Source organism: Lemur catta, chromosome 2 (assembly GCF_020740605.2).
Source record: "Lemur catta isolate mLemCat1 chromosome 2, mLemCat1.pri, whole genome shotgun sequence".
Lineage (NCBI taxonomy): Eukaryota > Metazoa > Chordata > Mammalia > Primates > Lemuridae > Lemur > Lemur catta.
Genome location: NC_059129.1, coordinates 100,238,668 through 100,258,272, shown reverse-complemented (window position 1 = coordinate 100,258,272; position 19,605 = coordinate 100,238,668). Strand labels below are relative to the sequence as shown.

Genomic DNA, 19,605 nt, shown 5'->3' with positions numbered 1-19,605 from the left:
GTCCCATCTACTCAGGAGTCTGAGATGGGAGGATCACATGAGCCCAGGAGTTCCAAGCTACAGCGAGATCCTATCTCTTAAAAAAAAAAAAAAGAGAGGGAGACACCTGAGTAGCTTCCCCCTCCACGCACTTGTGAGGACAGGGCAAGAAGGCAGCCATCTGCAAACCAGGAAGAAAGCCCTCCTCAGAAGCTGACCATGCTGGCACCTGATCTCAGGCTTCCAGATTCCAGAATTAGGAGAAATTTTCTTTCCTTTTCTTTCTTTCCCCCTCTTTTTTTTTTTTTTTTTTGACATAGGGTCTTGCTCTGTCACCCAGGCTGGAGGGCAGTGGCCTGATTATAACTCACTGCAACCTTGAACTCTTGGGCTGAAGGTATCCTCTTGCCTTAGCCTTTGGAATACTGGGTGCCACCATACCCAGCTAATTTTTTTTTTTAATTTTTTGTCGAGACAAGGTCTTGCTATGTTGCCCAGGCTGGTATCAAACTCCTGGCCTCAAGCGACCTTTCCACCTCAGCCTCCTAAAGTGCTGGGATTACAGGTGTGAGCCACCATGCCTGGACAATTTCCGTTGTTTAATCCACCAATCTATGGTATTTTGTTATGGTAGCCTAAGCAGACTAAAAAATCTATGGAAATAGGAAGGCTAAACAAAATTTTACAGCTGTGTGATATTATTATTGCAGAGTTGGTATAGTATGAGCCTGCCATGAATTAGCTGCCTGCGTTTGGGCCATTTGCTTATAACAGCATATGTGATGCAGAGATAATTCCAGAAGGCACCATTCACTGTAGACTGGGAATAGTTCTGCTCTTGACCTTTGACCCTTTTGCTCATCTATACAAAGGGCAAAGGGAAGGGAACATTGATATCTAACAACTCATTTATTCTTTCAGCAAATACTTGTTGAGAATAGACTATGTCTCAGGCTCAGTGCCAGGCACTTGGAGATACAGTGGCCAGACATGGTCCTGCCCTCCAGGAATTTATGTTCTAGTTGAGGAGACAAACAAATAAAAAGGCAATTATGGCTTCATGAGAGCAGGGTCTCTGTATTAGTCTGCTTGGGCTGTCATAACAAAATACCACAGACTGGGTAGCTTAAACAATAGAAATTTTTCCCACAGTTCTAGAGGCTGGAAGTCCTAGGTGCTGGCAGTAGTGCTTTCTCCCAAGGCCCCTCTCCCTGGCATGCAATGGCTGCTTTCCCACTGCATCCTCACATGGCCTTTCCTCTCTGCCTTGTGTCCTAATCGCCTCTTCTTATAAGGACACCAATCCTATTGGATTACGGCCCCACCCTTATGATTTCAGTTAAACTCAATTACCTTCTTAAGGGCCTTATCTCCAAATGCACTCATATTCTGAGGTATACGGGGGGTTAGGACTCCAACACATGAATTTTGGGGGGAAACAGGTCAATTTATAACAGTCTCCATGACAGAGAAAGAAAAACCTGGCTGGGCAAGGTGGCTCATGCCTGTAATCCTAGCACCCTGGGAGGCCGAGGCAGGAGGATTGGTTGAGCTCAGGAGTTCGAGACCAGCCTGAGCAAGAGTGAGACCCCATCTCTACTAAAAATAGAAAGAAATTAGCTGGCCAACTAAAAATATGTATAGAAAAAATTAGCCGGGCATGGTGGCACATGCCTGTAGTCCCAGCTACTCGGGAGGCTGAGGCAGGAGGATTGCTTGAGCCCAGGAGTTTGAGGTTGCTGTGAGCTAGGCTGACGCCACGGCACTCACTCTAGCCCAGGCAACAGAGCAAGACTCTGTCTCAAAAAAAAGAAAAAGAAAAGAAAAAGCTGCCATGGTAGTGCAGAGTAGGGCCGCCAACTCAGCCTTGGGACACCTGAGGCCTCTTGAGAAAGGGGCCTAAAACTGCTAAGGAACAAAGGATGAGGCTGGGAGTGGGGGGGGGGGGGGTGTGATCATTTATATGAATACAATTCTGTGAAGCACAAATCTTTTATATTTCACTCCTCCGTAATCTTTGATTTTTTTTAAACCTCTGTAGCCTTTGGTTGGAATAATTAAGAAAGAGGAACCCCAAAGCATCTTTCCAAAGGCTAGTGAGCCTTGGGCAAACCACCCCTTCTTTCAGCCTCGATTTCTTTATTGGTAGAACCAGGCAGCTGACATCTATTGTTTCTCAGGCTCTAATGTGTCATGATTCTAGGGAAATCTTAGATATATCCACAGTTACCTCTTAAAATACAATGTTGACACTTCAGGAGCTTGGAAGAAGGGGCCTTGTATTCTGTAGCCAAATGCCATATTTACTTTCGGGTAATTTTTACCAGGATTTCTTCTCTTCCTTTTTTTTTTTTTCTGCTTAAGCCATAAAAATATGTGGAGGAAGAGGGGATTGGTGACCTGAGTCAATCTGAGCTCCCACACCAGCTCAGCATGACTTAGCTACTGAGGGGTGACTTTTGCTCTTGAGGCCACAGCCATAACTCTGTTTTAGTTCGTGGGAAGGGAAAAGGGCTACAAAAGCAATAGACACTTATTTTGGGGGAAAAAATAAAACATTACACACATGAAAAAGTAAAAGTCCCTTTCTCCTTTCTACCATCCTATACCTCAGGGGTTACCACTGTTTCCCCTGCATTTCCCAGACCTTTTCTACTTACACCCAGATACATGTACATAAATGTTTTTCATGTTTTACACAAATGGGATTACACTATATATTAAATCTTAATTTTCTTCTTTTACTCGACAATATGTCGCATTCTTCTACATTCATGAAAAAGATCACCTTCCTTCTTTCTAAAGCTTACATAGCTGGTATTATTTATTTAACTATTTTTTAATCTCTCTCCAATTTTTTTCCTATCATGAATGATCCTGCAGTGAACATCCTTGTATATGTAACCTTGACTGAATATTTCACCATGATGGATTCCTAGAAGTGGAATTACTGCATCTTGAGTTCATTTCTGTAACGTGTTTTACAAAGAATATTTTGGGCAAGTCAAATAATTCTGATTAAAACATACCATTTCATTTATAAAGTCTTTCGATCCATAGCATAAAATAATTTTTTAAAAAATTGGTCAATTGCTAGAGCAGTATATATCTCCTCTTTCTTTAATGGGCTCTGATTGGCTGGGCTGACTGCTCCCTGCCTGTCGCTGCAGCTGTGATCAGTGTGGGATGCCTGACTGTAGGCCCTTGGGCACCCCTCTGGGTGCAGGGGCCCTGGTGGCTACAGCGCCTCCAGCCAGCAGTCTGGGTTCAGAATGAGCTACTGTTCAGATTGGCACTTGTTTTCTCAAGGGCCTGAAATTGAAAGTGGGATTGCAGCAGTTTTCACTCTCCCTAGTATATCTTTTTGCAGAATCCTATTGTGCATACCAGATATTCAACCAAAATCAGATCCTAATGGCTGTGTTCAGTGCTTAAAATCTCAAGCTGCTGTAAATTATTAAGTAGTTCTCCTACACATAAGGAAAATGCCCAGCACAAATTCTCTGTAACTTTGCATTCAAACCTCTTTTTTTTTTTTTCACACTGCATGGTGGGGTGTCATTTACCTGCTCCTCATTCCACTAAAGATAGTTTTGTTTTGTTTTCTTTTTTCCCACACACAGGGGGTTAAACCTTGAGGCCTCCTCTTCCTGTAGGTCCTATTTAATAAAATTAATATAACCTCTCTTGCTCCTCTTTTTCTCTGTTGTGAGTGTTCACAGAATCTGGATCTGCCAGCTAGTTCTGTTTGAACTTGAATACTTGGCAAGATTATACATCCAGCAGGCAAGAAATAAAGTGGAAATGTCTCAAAAGTAACAGTGAAATCTGCTGCGTTGTTTTAAGATTTAACTACTGAAAAGCTAGTACTACTAAATATTGTCTTGGCAACTATAAATATATTTTAGCAATGATAAAAACCTTTAACAGTTAAGATATCTGAAACTTAATGTCTGTCTGCCACTCAATTATATATATTTATATCATATATATGTATCCCACTATTAAATGCTGTGTAATTTTCCATTTGAGTTTAGTGTTTTATTTAAGTATTTTATATGGCCAAGTAGCCAAATTTCCCTCTGCTGCATGTTACTCAGGTAAAACTGAAAACGGATTGACTAGATCAGTTGCAGCAGCTCTAACTTGAAATCTTGAAAAATGCATTTCTAATTAAGAATTTTCAAATCTAGCAGACCTCCAAAACCTAGGTTATTATTTTTTTTCAAATCTTTATCCTTATAAACCATGAACTACTATTGACTTCTTAGGGCTGTACTGGGCAGGGTTTGTGCTTTTTATGCCTCATTCCTCTCCCCATCTTCTACCATGTTTATTCACATTTTTTTGTAAGGCATTACCTTATCCAATAGCACTTTTAGAATTAAAGTTTCCAAAATTAGATATAACTATTCCAATACATTTATTTTCACCTTTATTCACTGTATTCCCTTTGCCTTATTAAAAAAAGAAAAGAAAACCCCATGTACATATGCAAAACCATTTGAAGGTAGGTAATTTCCTTTCCCAGGTAGCAATGACTTCTATTTCCGTTAAAAACTTACTTGGAACAAACAACTTGTTTTGTTAAGTAGATTGATCTACTTATGCAAATGTACAATACTTAAGTTTTCAAGGTCAGTTTCAGCTTCCTGAAAGAAGTGTTTTAAAAGGTCAGCTAAATCAGTTAAGCATAGCCTTGGACACTATTTATTAATAAAATTATTGTATTTGACAAACATCTTTGGTTTCAAACAATATGAACAGAGAAATGCTAATTTCTATTATTTGTTTCTATAGTTTTATTATTTCATTTCTCTTTAACTACATACCTGAGTTGTCACTTTAAATAATTGGCTAAAGATAAATCCCTTCACAGCACACATTTCATCTAGTCCTCTTTCCAAAAATTTAACAAGTTCACATTACATTCTTAAAGCACTACAGCAAAGTGATTTAAATACAAGATGAGCTTAAATGCTACTCTTAACTATTCCTAACTCTTCTACTGGGAAATCCTAGAAAACTGAACTAATGAAATGCAACTTCTACTTTTAAAATTCTAATTATAACTGTCACATTAAATTGAAGGTGAGAATAAAACTGCTGTATCTGTTAACTAAGTCAACCGACGTACTGTATCCTACGTGTTATTTAATGTGCAAGTGTAAAAGTCAAGTTCCCGGCAGAATTCGAAACGCCTCCACTCAGTCTTCTGAGAATGTATAAATTAAGCATTCTCCCCCAAGCAGCCCTCCTCCCTTCCTCCCTCCGCCCTATTTTAAATGTAGATAGGGCGACCCAAGTCTTTTGAATTTGAAGGGCTGCTATCTCGGCCCCATTCTTTTCATCATCCTTTTTTGAATGACACTGAGCACGTATGGATTCTTTTATAAAAGCTCCCCACCCCATCCCGGATGCAGGGCTCGGATCCCCAGGCTGCTTGCTACTTTTGCATAACAATTAGTACTGACTTCTCAAAGTCTGCAATCCAAATACAGGACGGGAATGTTCCACATAGTTCCTCAAAGGTCTTAGATAACTGAACCCTGTCCCTTTTGGTTTCAAACTCGAAGGGGAGGAACTTGCATTATTGTGAAATTCCCAACTGGAGTGCTGTGGAGAAGGATACGGTAATCCAAAACTATACGTTAATTCAAACCCTCGCCTCGACCGGGCAGCAAGGAGCCAGCATATGCCTTCTTTTAAAGCTCTATTCTACCTATTCACCGACCGCGCAGGGCTGGGCCACATGGTCCACCCTTGCAGCCAGTCAGCTGTGAGCAGCAGATGGGATCATTTGCATTTTTCTTTTTATACTTTCTTCAATCGGCAAATTAAAAGATTTTTAAAAAATTTACATTCTCATTGTTTGCCTAAAATACAAACGTGGTTTTTGAATTGGGCTTCCCTGACTCTCACCCAGCCCCTCCTCCCAATCACTGAGACTTGAAAAAATACCCGAGGGGTAGGTTTCCTATTTATCAACTTGGAACCTACTGTCCGGGAGCTGGGAGTAGACAGAATCAGCCTTTATTGAGTTGGTGACTCGTGTTTTCCTATTTTAAGCGCTAGGCGCAGATATCCCGTGGGTTTGTATCTGTGGCGTGTAGGTCTGTGAGCGCGCGCGCTTCTGAATCTCTCGCTCCGCAGCCTCAAACCCCAAAACTTCGGGTTCCAAGTACAAGGCAGATTTTTAGCTCTTAGGTTTACAACAGAGGGCGGCCACCCTGCTGGGGGAGTGGCCAGAGCCAGCGTTTCCCAGCGCCCGGGTCGCTCTCCCGCGTCCCGCCAGACTCCATGCCGCCCCGTGGGGCCAAAGGGGCCACCCGGGCCGCGCGCCCCGGCGTCTTTGTGGCGGGCGCGGCGCGGGAAGACCGGCCCGGGGGCCGGGGCCGCGGCCGAAATGCCAAAAATGCGGGAGAGGCGCGGGCGCAACGAGGAGACGCTCCGCACAGTCGCCGTCCCGCGGGGGGAAAAAAGTAGAAAAAGAGGCTTTTCGGGCCAAACTCTCGGGTCTGAGGAACCACGTTTTAGAGAAATGACTCGCGGGGGCAGAACACACGGCATGCAGGGCACATTGTTCGGCAGCGCTGCCCGGCGCGCCGTGGGTGCGCGGCCGCCGCCCCCCGCCCGGGCAGCCAGCGCGGGCCCACGTGGAGCGGCGCGGCGCCGGCCGAGCGCGCCGGGCCGTCCGGGTCCCCGGAGTGCGCGCCCCAGCTCCCCGCCGCGGCCGTTCACGCCCGAGCGCCGCCGCCGGTCCCGCGTGTGCCCCGCTGAGGGGGAGGGGCGGGCGGGGGTGGGGGCGGAGGGGTTGTGGTTCCACTGCAGCGGGGGCTCCTGTGTCCTTGTGCGGAAATGACACACGGAGTCCCGTCACGTCACGCGAGAGCGCAGCGCACGGACACACACAAAGAGAGGGGAAAATACACGGCGCCCGCCCGCCCGCCGCCCCCAGCAACTCCCCGGGCCGCCCCGGCCAGGCCCTCCGCGCGCGGCCCCCACTCCCCGGCCCCGCGCCCTGCCCCCCACGTGGCGCCCAAACTCGGCGCGGGCCCGCTCTGCAAAGTACAGAACTCGTGTCCCAGGTAAGTGCGGGGCGGATCGAGCCGGCCGCGCGGTGGCGGCGGCGGCGGCGGCTCCGGGGCAGACGGACGGAAGAGTGACTGCAACATCCATGCCGGGGTGGGGGCGGGAGCAGGGGAGGGGAAGCGAAGGGGGGCTGCCCCGAGCGCGCCCGCCGGGAGGGGCGCCCACCCCCGCGCAGGGCCGAGCCGCGGGAGCGGGCACCCGGCGCCCACGGGCTCGCCGCACCCATTGTGCTGCGCGCCCCTTTGTGCCCGCTCGGAACGCGGCGGCTCCATGGCGTTCCGGGGAGCACGCGCGCCGCGCGGGCGGGGGAGACGCGCGGTGGAACGGTCCGCGCCGCCGCCGCCCCACTCGCGCCGCGCGCCGGCCCCGCACCCCCGCCGGCCGCCGCGATGGAGCGGCCGGGGCTGCCGGAAGGCTCTGCGGTGCCCGCGGCGGCTCGGCGCTCGCGCTCGGCCGGGCTGCGGCTGGGGACGGCTCGGTGTGTGGAAGGGGGTGTCAGAGCAGGAGCAGGGGGCGGGGACTGGAGGGAGATGCCGGGCGGCGAGCGGGAGGCCGGAGGAGCCGCCGCTCGGAGGAACGAAGCCTCCGGAGTCCGCAAATGGAGCGAGGGAGGCCCGCGGCCGCGGCGGCGGCAGCTGGGAGCGGAGAGGGACGGGCCCCGCCGCCAGGTGGCGCAGCGCTCCCTCCCTGCCGTCCCACGGCGGTTCGCGGTTCTCGCTGCCCGGGAGCTGGAGGCGGGCCCGGCGCCTTGGGTGTGCACCGCGGCTGGCGCGAGGCCTTCCTGGCCGCCACGGAGCTGGAGCCTGAGGCACTCGTCGCCCCTCGTGACCGGCCCTTTCCCTCTATTGTAAACCTGATTTCCCACGCAGACTTTGCCCTCGCCTTAGCGGTGAGTTGTGCAGCACAGATTTGGAGGGCCTGTGTGCTGAAACATACATATGTATATCTGTCTTCCTACACATATGTGTATGGATTTATATTTGAACAAAGTGTTTTGACAAAAGTAAAAGAAAGAGTTTGACTGCTCAGGTGGCCCATCTGGAAGAATTTTGTAGGTAAAGCCTAACCAGACAGGAGTACCGGAATAGGGTTAAGAGCTTCAGCATCACCTTTTTTAAAGTAACTTTTGAATGCTTAACTGCAAAAGTTTAACGCGCCACAGGGCATCGCGGCTTAGAGTGCTAGAAAGTTACGTTGTGGCAAACTGAGGCAAGGAAGTGAGCCTTTAAGGCTACCTTGGTACATAAACCACGGGGATGGAGGAGATGCTTTTGTTACCTGCTCCCCGCTTCCACCCTTGTAGTTACTTTTTCTCTTTTTCTAACCATTCATCCCTAGTTCCTGGTTTTATATCACCATGCAGGACTCTGTCAAGCTTTCCTCAGTACTGGAACTTGGGCGAGATACTGTATCTTCTTGACAGTTTTACATCCCCAGCTTCTAACCTGGTGTCTAATAACTTAGTAGCGCTCGGTAAATGTTTACTAAATGAATAGAGAAAGCCTCTTGGATTTGAGAAGAAATAAGGAGTCAGAGTGGCCGGTTCCTGCTCGTGAGTTAGCTAGTGTGTAAGTGGCCCTTGAAATTCACAGATTAAAAACCAGACCCGTTAAAATCTGTCACATAAAAATTCCTGCCACAGAATATAGGTCTCACCAGAGATGCCATCTTCTTGCTGAAGAAGTAATTTAACAGGAAAGTTTTATGTTGTTCCACCCACCCTCCCTACTCACAGCAAGAAGAGAGGCCAGTTAGGATCCAGCAGACAAGATAGCATCCCAATGATTTATTTTATTGTATTTTTTTGAGACAAGATCTCTCTCTGTCGCCCAGGGTAGAATGCAGTGGCATTATCATAGCTCACTGCAACTTCAAACTCCTGGGCTAAAGTGATCCTACTGCTTTAGCCTCCTGAGTAGCTGGGACAACAGGTATGTGACCCCAGACCCACCTGATTTTTCTATTTTTTGTAGAGACGGGGTCTTGGTATGTTGCTCAAGCTGGTCTTGAACTTCTGGCCTCAAGCAATCCTCCCATCTCAGCCTCCCAAAGTGCTAGGATTACAGGTGTGTGAGCTACTATACCCAGCCCCAATAATCTTATTAAAGGGTGCCACATTGACACATTTTCTTCATACATTCTCCTTTTGGGTCCCTTCTTGGCTCCTAAGCACCCCTCGTGTGAACGAAAGCATGGCAGAATGTCCAATAATTAGGAAGAGAAAAATTGAAGTCAACCCTGATAAAGGTTTGATTAGGTGAAAACTTAATATGTAGTAGGAATGTCTCACCTGCCACTTTTTAGAGCCATCTGGAAAGCCCCTGAAGCAATGAGGAAGAAAACAGCATGCTTGTGTGAATTGTATTGACACCATGATGCAAAGTTTAAATACCTCAAATTATATAATATAGAAACACATGAAGGTCACTACCCAACCAGCAAAAATAATTTAGTGTTAATGCATGGGAGGTTAGGATGTAATGATTTTTTTCCTGGCACTTAATTTTGATGACAAGTGGTAGATTATGGTTGCTGCCCTGATTACATTGTACCCTTTATTGGCTAAAGTAAGCTTAGGGAAGAATTATTTGCAGAATTAATTGCTGGGATGATAGACCTTTTCTGTATCCTATTAGTAGTGTTTACAGGGGTGTATACATGTGTTGTCTTTCATAGAACTATACACCTCCAGAGAATCAGTTTCATTGTAGGATAATTTTTAAAAATAAAATTTAAAGTCACAAAAATGCACGTGCCAAAAAATGGCTTTTTTTTTTTGTGACTTGTGAGCATCACCTTGCTCCCGTGGTTTCTTTCTCCCTTCTGATTTGACAGGTGCTCTTCTCCTTGCAGTGCTCCAGTATTTCTTGCTACATCATTGTTTCAGCTCATAGCTCTTGTGGTTTCTGGAATTAGCTGCCACAAATTCCCCACATATGCCAAGCTAAGAGCTCTCTTACACTTTTATTTTTAATTTTTTTAGAAACAGGGTCTTGCTATGTTTCCCAGGCTAATCTCGAACTCCTAGGCCCACGCAATCTGCCCACCTCAGCCTCCTAAGTATCTGGGACTACAAACACGTGCCACCTCGTCCGGCTCTTTCAGTTTTAATCCAACTTGAAACACGTGTGTTTAAAGTCAGCCCTCTTAATTTTTCTTTTAGATTTATTGGGATTCTTCTGAAAAGTAAGCCTTCTTAATTTTTTTGTTTCCTAACAATGGCCACCTGTCCCCCTGTCTGATTTTTAGTTATCACTGGCTAGTGAAACACAGTTGCATGAGTATCAATAAGGGTATTGATTGCTCATTTGAGTGAGTCACTTGTTGACCCTTTCTTGTATACCAGGGGCTGTTGGTTTGAGCATGGAGCTAGTAAAGCAAAGAGCTGAGGCCTGCCTGGGGGTGGGGACCAGTAGGGGCCAGATTGTTCCCCGAACCCTAATTAGCTCATGTAGTCATGAGAGGAAACTCTTGAAAAAGTGGGAAGTACAGAGGAAACTCAGCTTATACCTCCTGGGAAAAATTAGTCACCATTGTCCAGTCAGTCACATGGGTGGGTGCTGGCACGTGCTGTCCCTTTCCACCTTGAGCCTCGGCTTCTGGATGACAAGGTTAAAATTATAAGCAGGTCTTTTATAAGCAATCTGAGGTAGTAGCCCTTCATGAGGCTGGGGAACTTAAGTAGAACCCCTTAGCTGAGGAAGACGGCACATTTAGTCACATTCATAAAATGCAGTGAGCAAAGGGTAAGATGCCGAGTGGCCGGCAGGCAGGCAGGCAGGGTTGTGTGGTTATACTTGGCTGCATGCTGCAAGATGAGGTTGTGCTTTGACTGAATAAGGAAGGCAGTGACAATTACAGCTTTAGAAAAACTCGGGAGAAAATTGCCCTGGTTTTGTGAGGACTGGTATTTTTCAAACTGCATTTGCAGATGTGTCTAAAAATAAAAACAAATTGCGAACATGTCCTGCAAGTCCCATGGGCAGGATGCCACTGCCAAGAGGACCGGGTTCTGAGAGCCCCGGGGCTCCCAGCGGGTCCTGTGAACCCACCCACAGACCCTGCTCTGCAAGAGCAGATGGCATGGGAACATTCTTCCTGTCCTTAGGGAGAGTGTGTTATTTGATTTCACCCTCCCCTCCAGTTTGTTTCTTTGTGCTTTTAATTTGAAAGAAAAGTTACTAAACTTTTTGAAACTTTCTGCAGTTCTTTTAAAAATGTACCATTGAAATGCACTTTAAAAATATTTTTCTTTAAAAAAAAGAAAGGTGTATAATAGGTAACATTGAGTGCTACGTGCCAGGCACGTTCTCCTTTGTAATTTTCATGAAAATTCTATGAGGCAAGGTAGATGTGTTCCGCTCCGTTTTACAGAAGAAAGGATCAAGGCTTGGATGGATAGGTAAGCAGTTTGCCTGGTGTTAGATGCTAAATGCTTTAACTGGGTTAAAAGCCCTTTCAAAAAACCAGGTCAAAAGCTAGGGTTTTAACCCAGTTCTGTCTGACTCCAAAGTTTAGTAGGCAGTTCTATTTTCTTCTAGATCAACTGCATTAGTCCCTTCCTTGGTCATCTGATGGCACATCTGGCTAGTTGACTTGCTGCTGTATCTGAGCCCAGCCTGTGTTCAGTGGGAAGGGGGAAAGCAGAGCCAGCAGGTCATGCCCCTTTCCTCCTTGGAAGGTGGGACTGAGGCTGTCACCCTGGGAGTCCACTCAGTTCCTTTCCCTCCTCCTGGTCTCTGCAGCGCCACCCAGCTAATTTTTAAAAATTTTTGTAGAGAAGGGATCTCGCTGTTGCCCAGGCCTTGCTCCTGCCTCAAGTGATCCTCCCATCTCAGCCTCCCAAAGCCCTGGAATTATAGGGAATTATAGGCGTGAGCCACTGTGCCTGGACTTTTTCTGGATTTAATTTTTTTTTTTTTTGAGACAGAGTCTCACTCTGTTGCCCGGGCTAGAGTGAGTGCCGTGGCGTCAGCCTCGCTCACAGCAACCTCAAACTCCTGGCCTCAAGTGATCCTCCTGCCTCAGCCTCCCGAGTAGCTGGGACTACAGGCATGTGCCACCATGCCCGGCTAATTTTTTCTCTATATATATTTTAGTTCTCCAGATAATTTATTTCTATTTTTAGTAGAGACGGGGTCTCGCTCAGGCTGGTCTCGAACTCCTGACCTCGAGCGATCCACCCGCCTCGGCCTCCCAGAGGGCTAGGATTACAGGCGTGAGCCACCGCGCCTGGCCTTGGATTTAATTTTTAAAAGTCAATATGACCGATGGCAGAGAGCTGTCAAATATGCAGTGTGGCAGTTGTGAAAAGGTTGAAGTAAGGTTTTGGTTTTAGTTAAACTTTTTAATCCTTGAGTTTGTTTTATTAAGGACATTTTTAAAATGGTCTGAGCATATTCTCTCTGCTTTACTTTTTGTGTGTGTTAGGGGCTACACTGCCACTGTCCTTGTTTTGGGTTCCAGGCTCATTCTCAAGGAAATCTTAAGGGTCTTGGGTGTGAGGGGGATTTTTGTCCCTGAGTGGCCTGACATGTCAAGGGCTTCTGGGGCCAGGGCTTCCCTCACCTGCATGTCGGGCTAGTGGCAAGTCCTACTAAGCCTGTAGGACATTTCTGATTCAGCAGGGCAGAATCCTGAGTCAGCTGGCTGGGATTTGAACCTCAAGGTTTCAGGAAGCCCAAGTACTTCCCATTTCTGGGCCTGCTGCATGTCCTGTGTGACTCCGGGCCAGCCCGCAAGCCTTTGGTGGCTCTGATTAGGCTTGGGCTGAGTTCACACAAAAGGCCTTGTCAGGCCGGGCACAGTGGCTCACGCCTGTAATCCTAGCACTCTGGGAGGCCGAGGCGGGTGGATCGCTCGAGGTCAGGAGTTCAAGACCAGCCTGAGCAAGAGTGAGACCCCATCCCTACTAAAAAAATAAGAAAACAAAATATAGAAAGAAATTAGCCAAACAACTAAAAATAGAAAAAATTAGCCAGGCACAGTGGTGCGTGCCTGTAGTCCCAGCTACCCGGGGGGCTGAGGCAAGAGGATTGCTCGAGCCCAGGAGTTGGAGGTTGCTGTGAGCTAGGCTGATGCCACGGCACTCACTCTAGCCCGGGCAACAGAGTGAGACTCTGTCTCAAAAAAAAAAAAAAAGAAAAAGGCTTTGTCACGCTCCTCTCCTCTAAGCCACTGACTGTTCGAAGAACATAATAGAGAAGTACCTGGGGTCACTCCTGCCCCCTGTGGGTGTGCTAGAGAACATGTTCCTTTGGAAACCTGTGGCCAGTTAGGGAAGAGACCAGTGATCCTACCACGGGCTTTGCTGAGGAATGCCACATCGGGTGCCCGCTGCTTAGGTTACTGTGTCATCTCGCATCGCAGTTCTTAAGGAGGAAAATTTCCCTGAGTCAGATTCTTGCAATGACTGCTTTATTACCACGTTTAACCAGTGACCTAACCATGCTGCTTCCTTTTGCTATGGCCCAGCCACTTCTCAGCTCCCAGACCCTCTTTCCCCACTGCTGCCTTCTGTTCATCCTGGAGCCACGGCCCCTGCACCAGGCCTCTGATCACCCAGTGTGATTTGGTTTCGAGGAGTCAGAGAAGGAGGGCTCTAGGTGCGGGACAGGACATCTACCAGGGTGCTCAGGCACAAGAAAACCCCAAAGAAAGGACCACGTGTAACAGTCCCATCCAGCATCCGGCACGCAGAAACCCAGCCAGTCGGGCCTTTCTGCGCTGGCCAGTTGCGAAGCTCCCCCCCAGCCCGCCACAGGCCCCTCTGCTGTGACCTGCCTCGGCTCTTGGCCTGGGCCCCTGATCCAGAAGACTGGGTTTGGGGTTGATTTTTTTTTTTTTTTCTTTTTTCCCTCTCATGAAATTTGGCTCATTTTGAAAAATAATTCAAGTATCATACAAATGTATTGATATAGTCAGTCTATAATGCATCCACCAGGAAATGACATTTCCTTAGTTTACTTTTTCCTTTTTTTTTAAAAGCCAGTCAAATTTAGCAGTGGGGGGTTGTATACCAACTTGAGTGACACTAATGTTAGTAAGTTCTGATAACCCGCTACCGTCGGACCAGCCTAGTATTCAAAATTGATCCTTCTACCTTCTTACTGACACGTGGCTTTGTGAGCTGAGACTGATTCCTCCTGTTCTCATACTGAGGAACTTTGTACGCTGTCAGGGATGGTGAGGAAGTGAAAGGTCTTCACTAATTTATCAGTTGTTATATTGTTATATTGCTTCTTAGATCATCGGTGTTTTAAATGTTTAAAAGTTAAATGATTTGATTTTATAAACATTCTTAGCTTGTTGCTATTTGTAAAGATAACAGAATAATAGAACAGACCTGCTGGACAGTAAAGATTATTATAGAGCTGGGTGCAGTAGCTCACACTGTAGTCCCAGCTACTCCAGAGGCTGAGGTAGGAGGATCACTTGAGACCAGCCTGGGCAACATAGTGAGACCCCATCTTAAAAAAAAAAAAAAGAAAAGATTACTGTGCTTCTTATTTTTCATCTTAAAAACTTGATTCTTCAGTATCAAAGAATTGCATGCTCACTGTAGAATAGTTTGGAAAGTTGAGGAAAATAGAAAGAAAGAATCAACTATAACCTCCTAATTGGAGGTAATTCACATTTTGGCATATTTCTTTCCAGCTGCTTTATGGCATTTTTTAATTACAGAATTAAGATATCCCCAGTGAACTTTGAAGTATGTTATTATTGACTGGGTAGCCCTGTAATGAACAATTGATTTTGAATCTTAACATGTAATTTAATGCTCAGCTTTATCTGTTAGTAGAGGTTTTAAAGTCATATGTTGAGAAAATGTGTAGAAGTTGACTTTCTAACTTTGTATAAAGGAAAAAACTAGTGATCAAAGGTGATCTTAATCCAGGTCACATTTGGTTTGTTGTCCCTTCCCTTTTCTCCACAGCTTTTTGTGGACTGCAGCAGTAATTAATAAAGGGTAATGGTTGTGAAGGGCTTTCCTGCACCAAGGTTCCCATCCTCACTGGCCGAGACTTCCTGCTGTGTTTACTGTACTGCTAACTGCCACAGGAGGGAAGACCTCCTGGCCCAGTTCCATGTCCTTCTGGCCTTTGCTCATTGCCGTGGCTCCTTATCAGAAGTTTCAAGTGTGTGAGGCTCTGGAGGCGACAGGTCATAGGTCTTTAGAAGCCGAGAGTGACGAGGAAGATCAAGATATGCCTTGATTGACATTGATAGAGTTGTTTCCTAAGTGGACTTTTCCCCTAGAATTTGCTTTGATTAACATTATCTCTTTCCTAAAGGGAAAAAAATCTCATAGGTATATGTTAGGGCTTAAAAATATTTGCATCCAGATCACCAAATTCAAGAGACAGGGGCTTCTACACAGCTGTGATACATACATAGCCTGTGTGTAGTAGGTGTGATTATGGTTGTTACAGACACAGTAATTAATGTCCCGCTAACCTTGAGGTTCTGACTGCCTTTTCCTTCCTGTTGCTTTTATCTTCTTGTGTTTACCCATTCAGTTCTCCCATAGAAGTTCCCAGAGTCCCATCTTCATCCTGTAGGTCCTATCATGGTAGAGGTGTTGACTGCGGTCCCCTCAAATAACCTCTAGCCTGCACAAAGGACAGGTCTGTCCCGCATGGCCACCAGCAACTCCCCATCATGCAGCAGGGCACAGGGCAGGGACACTGGATACCTGGGGCCGCTCCTCAGGAGATGACATTGGACATGTTCCTAACCTTCCTGAGCCTCGAGTCCCACGCCTAGGAAATGGGAGAACTGCGCTAGATGTTCTCGAAGCTGCCTTTCTGCTCTAGCATGGTACCTCAGGTTTAATGTGTGAAATGGGAAGAACAGTTCTGCCTCACAGGACTGTTAGGATAAATGACTTTACTGCAAAGCCCTCAGCACAGCACCTCCCTGCCTGTGCGGGCTGGTATTACTGCATCTCCACTGAGTGTACAAAGCGCTGGGCCGCGTGTCGGCAGGAGCTGGAAGGGAAGGGCGCAGGAGGGCTACTGCCTTCCTCCAGCTCGCCCAGGTGGGCTGGGTCTTCCCTCTGTTCTTGCTGGCCCTGGACGACACCTCGGGACTTCCTGTTGTGCGGGTGCTGTTTGTGACTGGAAGCTCATTATTTGGCTTTCAGCCCATCTCTGTCTCCTCCCAAAGAAACTGCTCATCTCAAATCCTTGTCCCAAGATCTGCTGTTGGGGGAGTCCAAACTGAAACAAATAGTGATAGAGAAATTTCCATGACCTAGTAAGGGAAAAAACTGAGAAACAGAGTTCTCATACCGTTGGTCTCAGAACCCCTTTATGCTCTTAAAAATTATTGAGGACCCCAAAGAGCTTTTGTATATGTGGATCATATCTGTCAATATTTACTGTGTTAGAAATTAAAGGCGGAAATATATGTAAATATTTATTTATTTGAAAATAATCACATAATAAAAATTAACTGTGATAAAGCCACTAGAAGTTAATATAACATTTTTATGACATACTACTGTATGTTTGAAAAAACAGTGGGAACAGTGGCATTGTTTACATTTTTGCAAATCTCTAATGAATTTTTGTGCCTGTCTCTGTATTTAATCTTTTGTGAAATAATGTGTCATGTAGCCTCTGGAAAATTCCCCTGCACACCTGTGAGAGAATGAGAGTGAAAGGCAATAACATCTTAGTGTTACTATGAAAACAGTTTTGATCTCAAGGACCCCCTGAAAGGATCTTGAATGTACTGGTAAACCAGCGGTCCAAACAGGAAAAAAATTCGCCAGGTGCACACCTGTAGTCCCAGCTAATCGGGAGGCTGAGGTGGGAGGATCGCTTGAGCCCGGGAGTTTGAGGCTACAATGAGCTATGATCACACCACTGCACTCCACCCTGGGTGACAAAACAAGACCCTGTTTCAAAAAAAAAAGCCCTGCTTGTAGTGAATGTCAGTTTCCTGGTGTAAATCCTCCCACTCTGGTCAATCTCGGGCTGTGGTAGATTTGGAGAGAGGGACATGAGATCTGTGGAAGCCATGAAGGGGGCTCCAGCACTACCCTTTTGAGGACCACACTTGGAGAACCACTGATACAGACTATCTGGCAGGACACACAAGAAGGCAATCATTGTTGCCTTCAAGACAGTAACCCCGTAACTGGAGGAGAGTGGACTTTTAAACCAAATATCCTTTTTACCTTTTGAATTTTGTTCCATGCACATGTACAGTCAGCCCTCCGCACCCTCAGGTTCAACCAACTGTGGATGGAAAATATTTGGGGGGTAGGGAAAACCAATTAAAAAATAACAATACAACAATAAAATATAACAAATAAAAATACTATACTGTATAACAACTATTTACATAGCATTTTATTACATCAGCATTGTATTACTTTTTTTTTTTTTTTTTTTTGAGACAGAGTCTTACTCTGTTGCCCGGGCTAGAGTGAGTGCCGTGGTGTCAGCCCAGCTCACAGCAACCTCAAACTCCTGGGCTCAAGCAATCCTCCTGCCTCGGCCTCCCGAGTAGCTGGGACTACAGACATGCGCCACCATGTCCGGTTAATTTTTTCTGTATGTTTTTAGTTGTCCATATAGTTTCTTTCTATTTTTTTAGTAGAGACGGGGTCTCGTTCTTGCTCAGGCTGGTCTCGAACTCCTGAGCTCAAACGATCCACCCGCGTCGGCCTCCCAGAGTGCTAGGATTACAGGCGTGAGCCACCGCCTGGCCTGTATTACATATTATAAGTAAGATAGAAATGATTTAAAGTATACAGGAGCATGTGCATAGGTTTTATGCAAACACACACCATTTTATATAAGGGACTTGCACATCCTTGGATTTTGGTAGCCTTCTGGAACCAATTCCCCATGGATGCTGAAGGATAAGTGTATTACCTGATAAAGAAAGAAAAAAATCACTTCACGCACCTTCCCTTCTTAAAAGGAACTCCAAAAGTACAAAATGTCCTAGACGGTGTAAGTCTTGCCGGCGTTTCCATTTCTCTGTGGTGTGGTTCTTCCTGAGCACCAGAGAATGGCTCTCACTTTCTTGCCTTTGTCTTTCTTCACAGACTTCCTTCCCTCCTCAGCGTCCCTGCCACGCCCTGCCAGGTGCACGCTGATAGGCACAATTCTCATTCTGGCTTCCAGCGTGAGGCGCAGAGGTAGCCCCAAGCCCTGCAAGTTACTACATTTATGTAGCCCACTTAAACAGTTTATCCTTTGTAATTTGATATTTGAGTGTCTAAAGCATCTTGTTATTTCTGAACATTTGAGATTATCCTCCCTATTGTGCTTTTTGTAAACTGAAGGGTTTCTGATGACTTCTAATCTTCCCCACCCACATGCCCTGAATGGAAAATTCAACATTGCTCATCTCACTCCATGCAGAGGAATAGAGACTAGTAGGTGTAATAATAAATGTATATATACTCCTATGAGCTCTGCAACATTTAAAATCTTTTTGTACCATGACAGTCACTTTGCCTCAGGCTTCCTAGGCTATTTGTTTAAAAAAAAAAAAAAAAAAAAACCAAGTATTATCACTTATTAAATTAACCAGTAGAGATTGGCCCTGTTTGAGAGTTACCGTCTGATAGGTCGTCTACAACCTGTAGCAACCTGTGGCATTTTAACTAGAGGCAGCTGCAAGCCGCACATGTCTCCTTCATTTGCTTAACCCTCCCTTGAACCCATCAAGGTTTCCCTGGGTATGGTGGTGCATACCTGTAATCCCAGCTACCAGGGAGGCTGAGGCAGGAGGATCACTTGAGTCTGGGAGTTTGAGGTTGCTGTGAGCTAAGCTGATGCCATGGCACTCTAGCCCGGGCAACAGAGCAAGATTCTGTCTCAAAATAAATAAATACATAAAGCCACCCCTTGTAGAAGAAGCTGATTTGGGGGGGGACATGTGGATGCATAGACTGTCTTACAATTTGAGTTTTGTGCTGAGAGGAATAAGAAGATTTTGAAAGGTAGAGAATGTTAGAATGAGAAATTGTCTCAAGTCCAGCAGGCAAAGGAGACTGTGGTGGTTGCAGCAGCTCCCACAAAACCTGTAGTCATGCAAGGAAAAGTAATTTCTGTGGCGTGCTAGGCATTTGGGTGCTCTGTGTCCGCCCAAGAGGAGCACAGCTTGTGACCCTCATCTGGGCAGAAGACCAGGAAGTGGAAGTAGCAATGTGATGCCTAGTCCCTTTCTACCCAGCCGGCGTGTTGTTCACGTGCTGTCACTGCGGCCGCGGGGGGGGCGGGGGGGGGGGGCGGGGGTGTGCAGGGAGTGGCCTACACTGCACTTGTGAAACTGCATGTCCCTCTTGTGAAACTTCTCTGTGCTGTGGGGTGAAGTCTGTTTCTGATGTGGAGCAGACTGGTTTTCCAGGCAGCTACCTGGAGGCAAAGGAGACCTGGGTTCCCCGGTTGCTGTTGGACAGAGAGACCCGAGTCCAGAAACAGGTCAATATGTTCACCGAAAGAACCTTAATAAAATGTTATTTCGTCACTCGGCTGGCTGATGGGAGGCACAGGCAGACTGGATCTG

General features: G+C 46.4%; 1 protein-coding gene across 1 annotated transcript in view; it reads left to right on the top strand.

The window, feature by feature from the left end:
• The window catches only part of BEND3 (BEN domain containing 3), a 47,656-nt gene that overhangs the window by 907 nt on the left and 27,144 nt on the right, over positions 1-19,605 (top strand). The gene's annotated exons all lie outside the window — the stretch shown is intronic.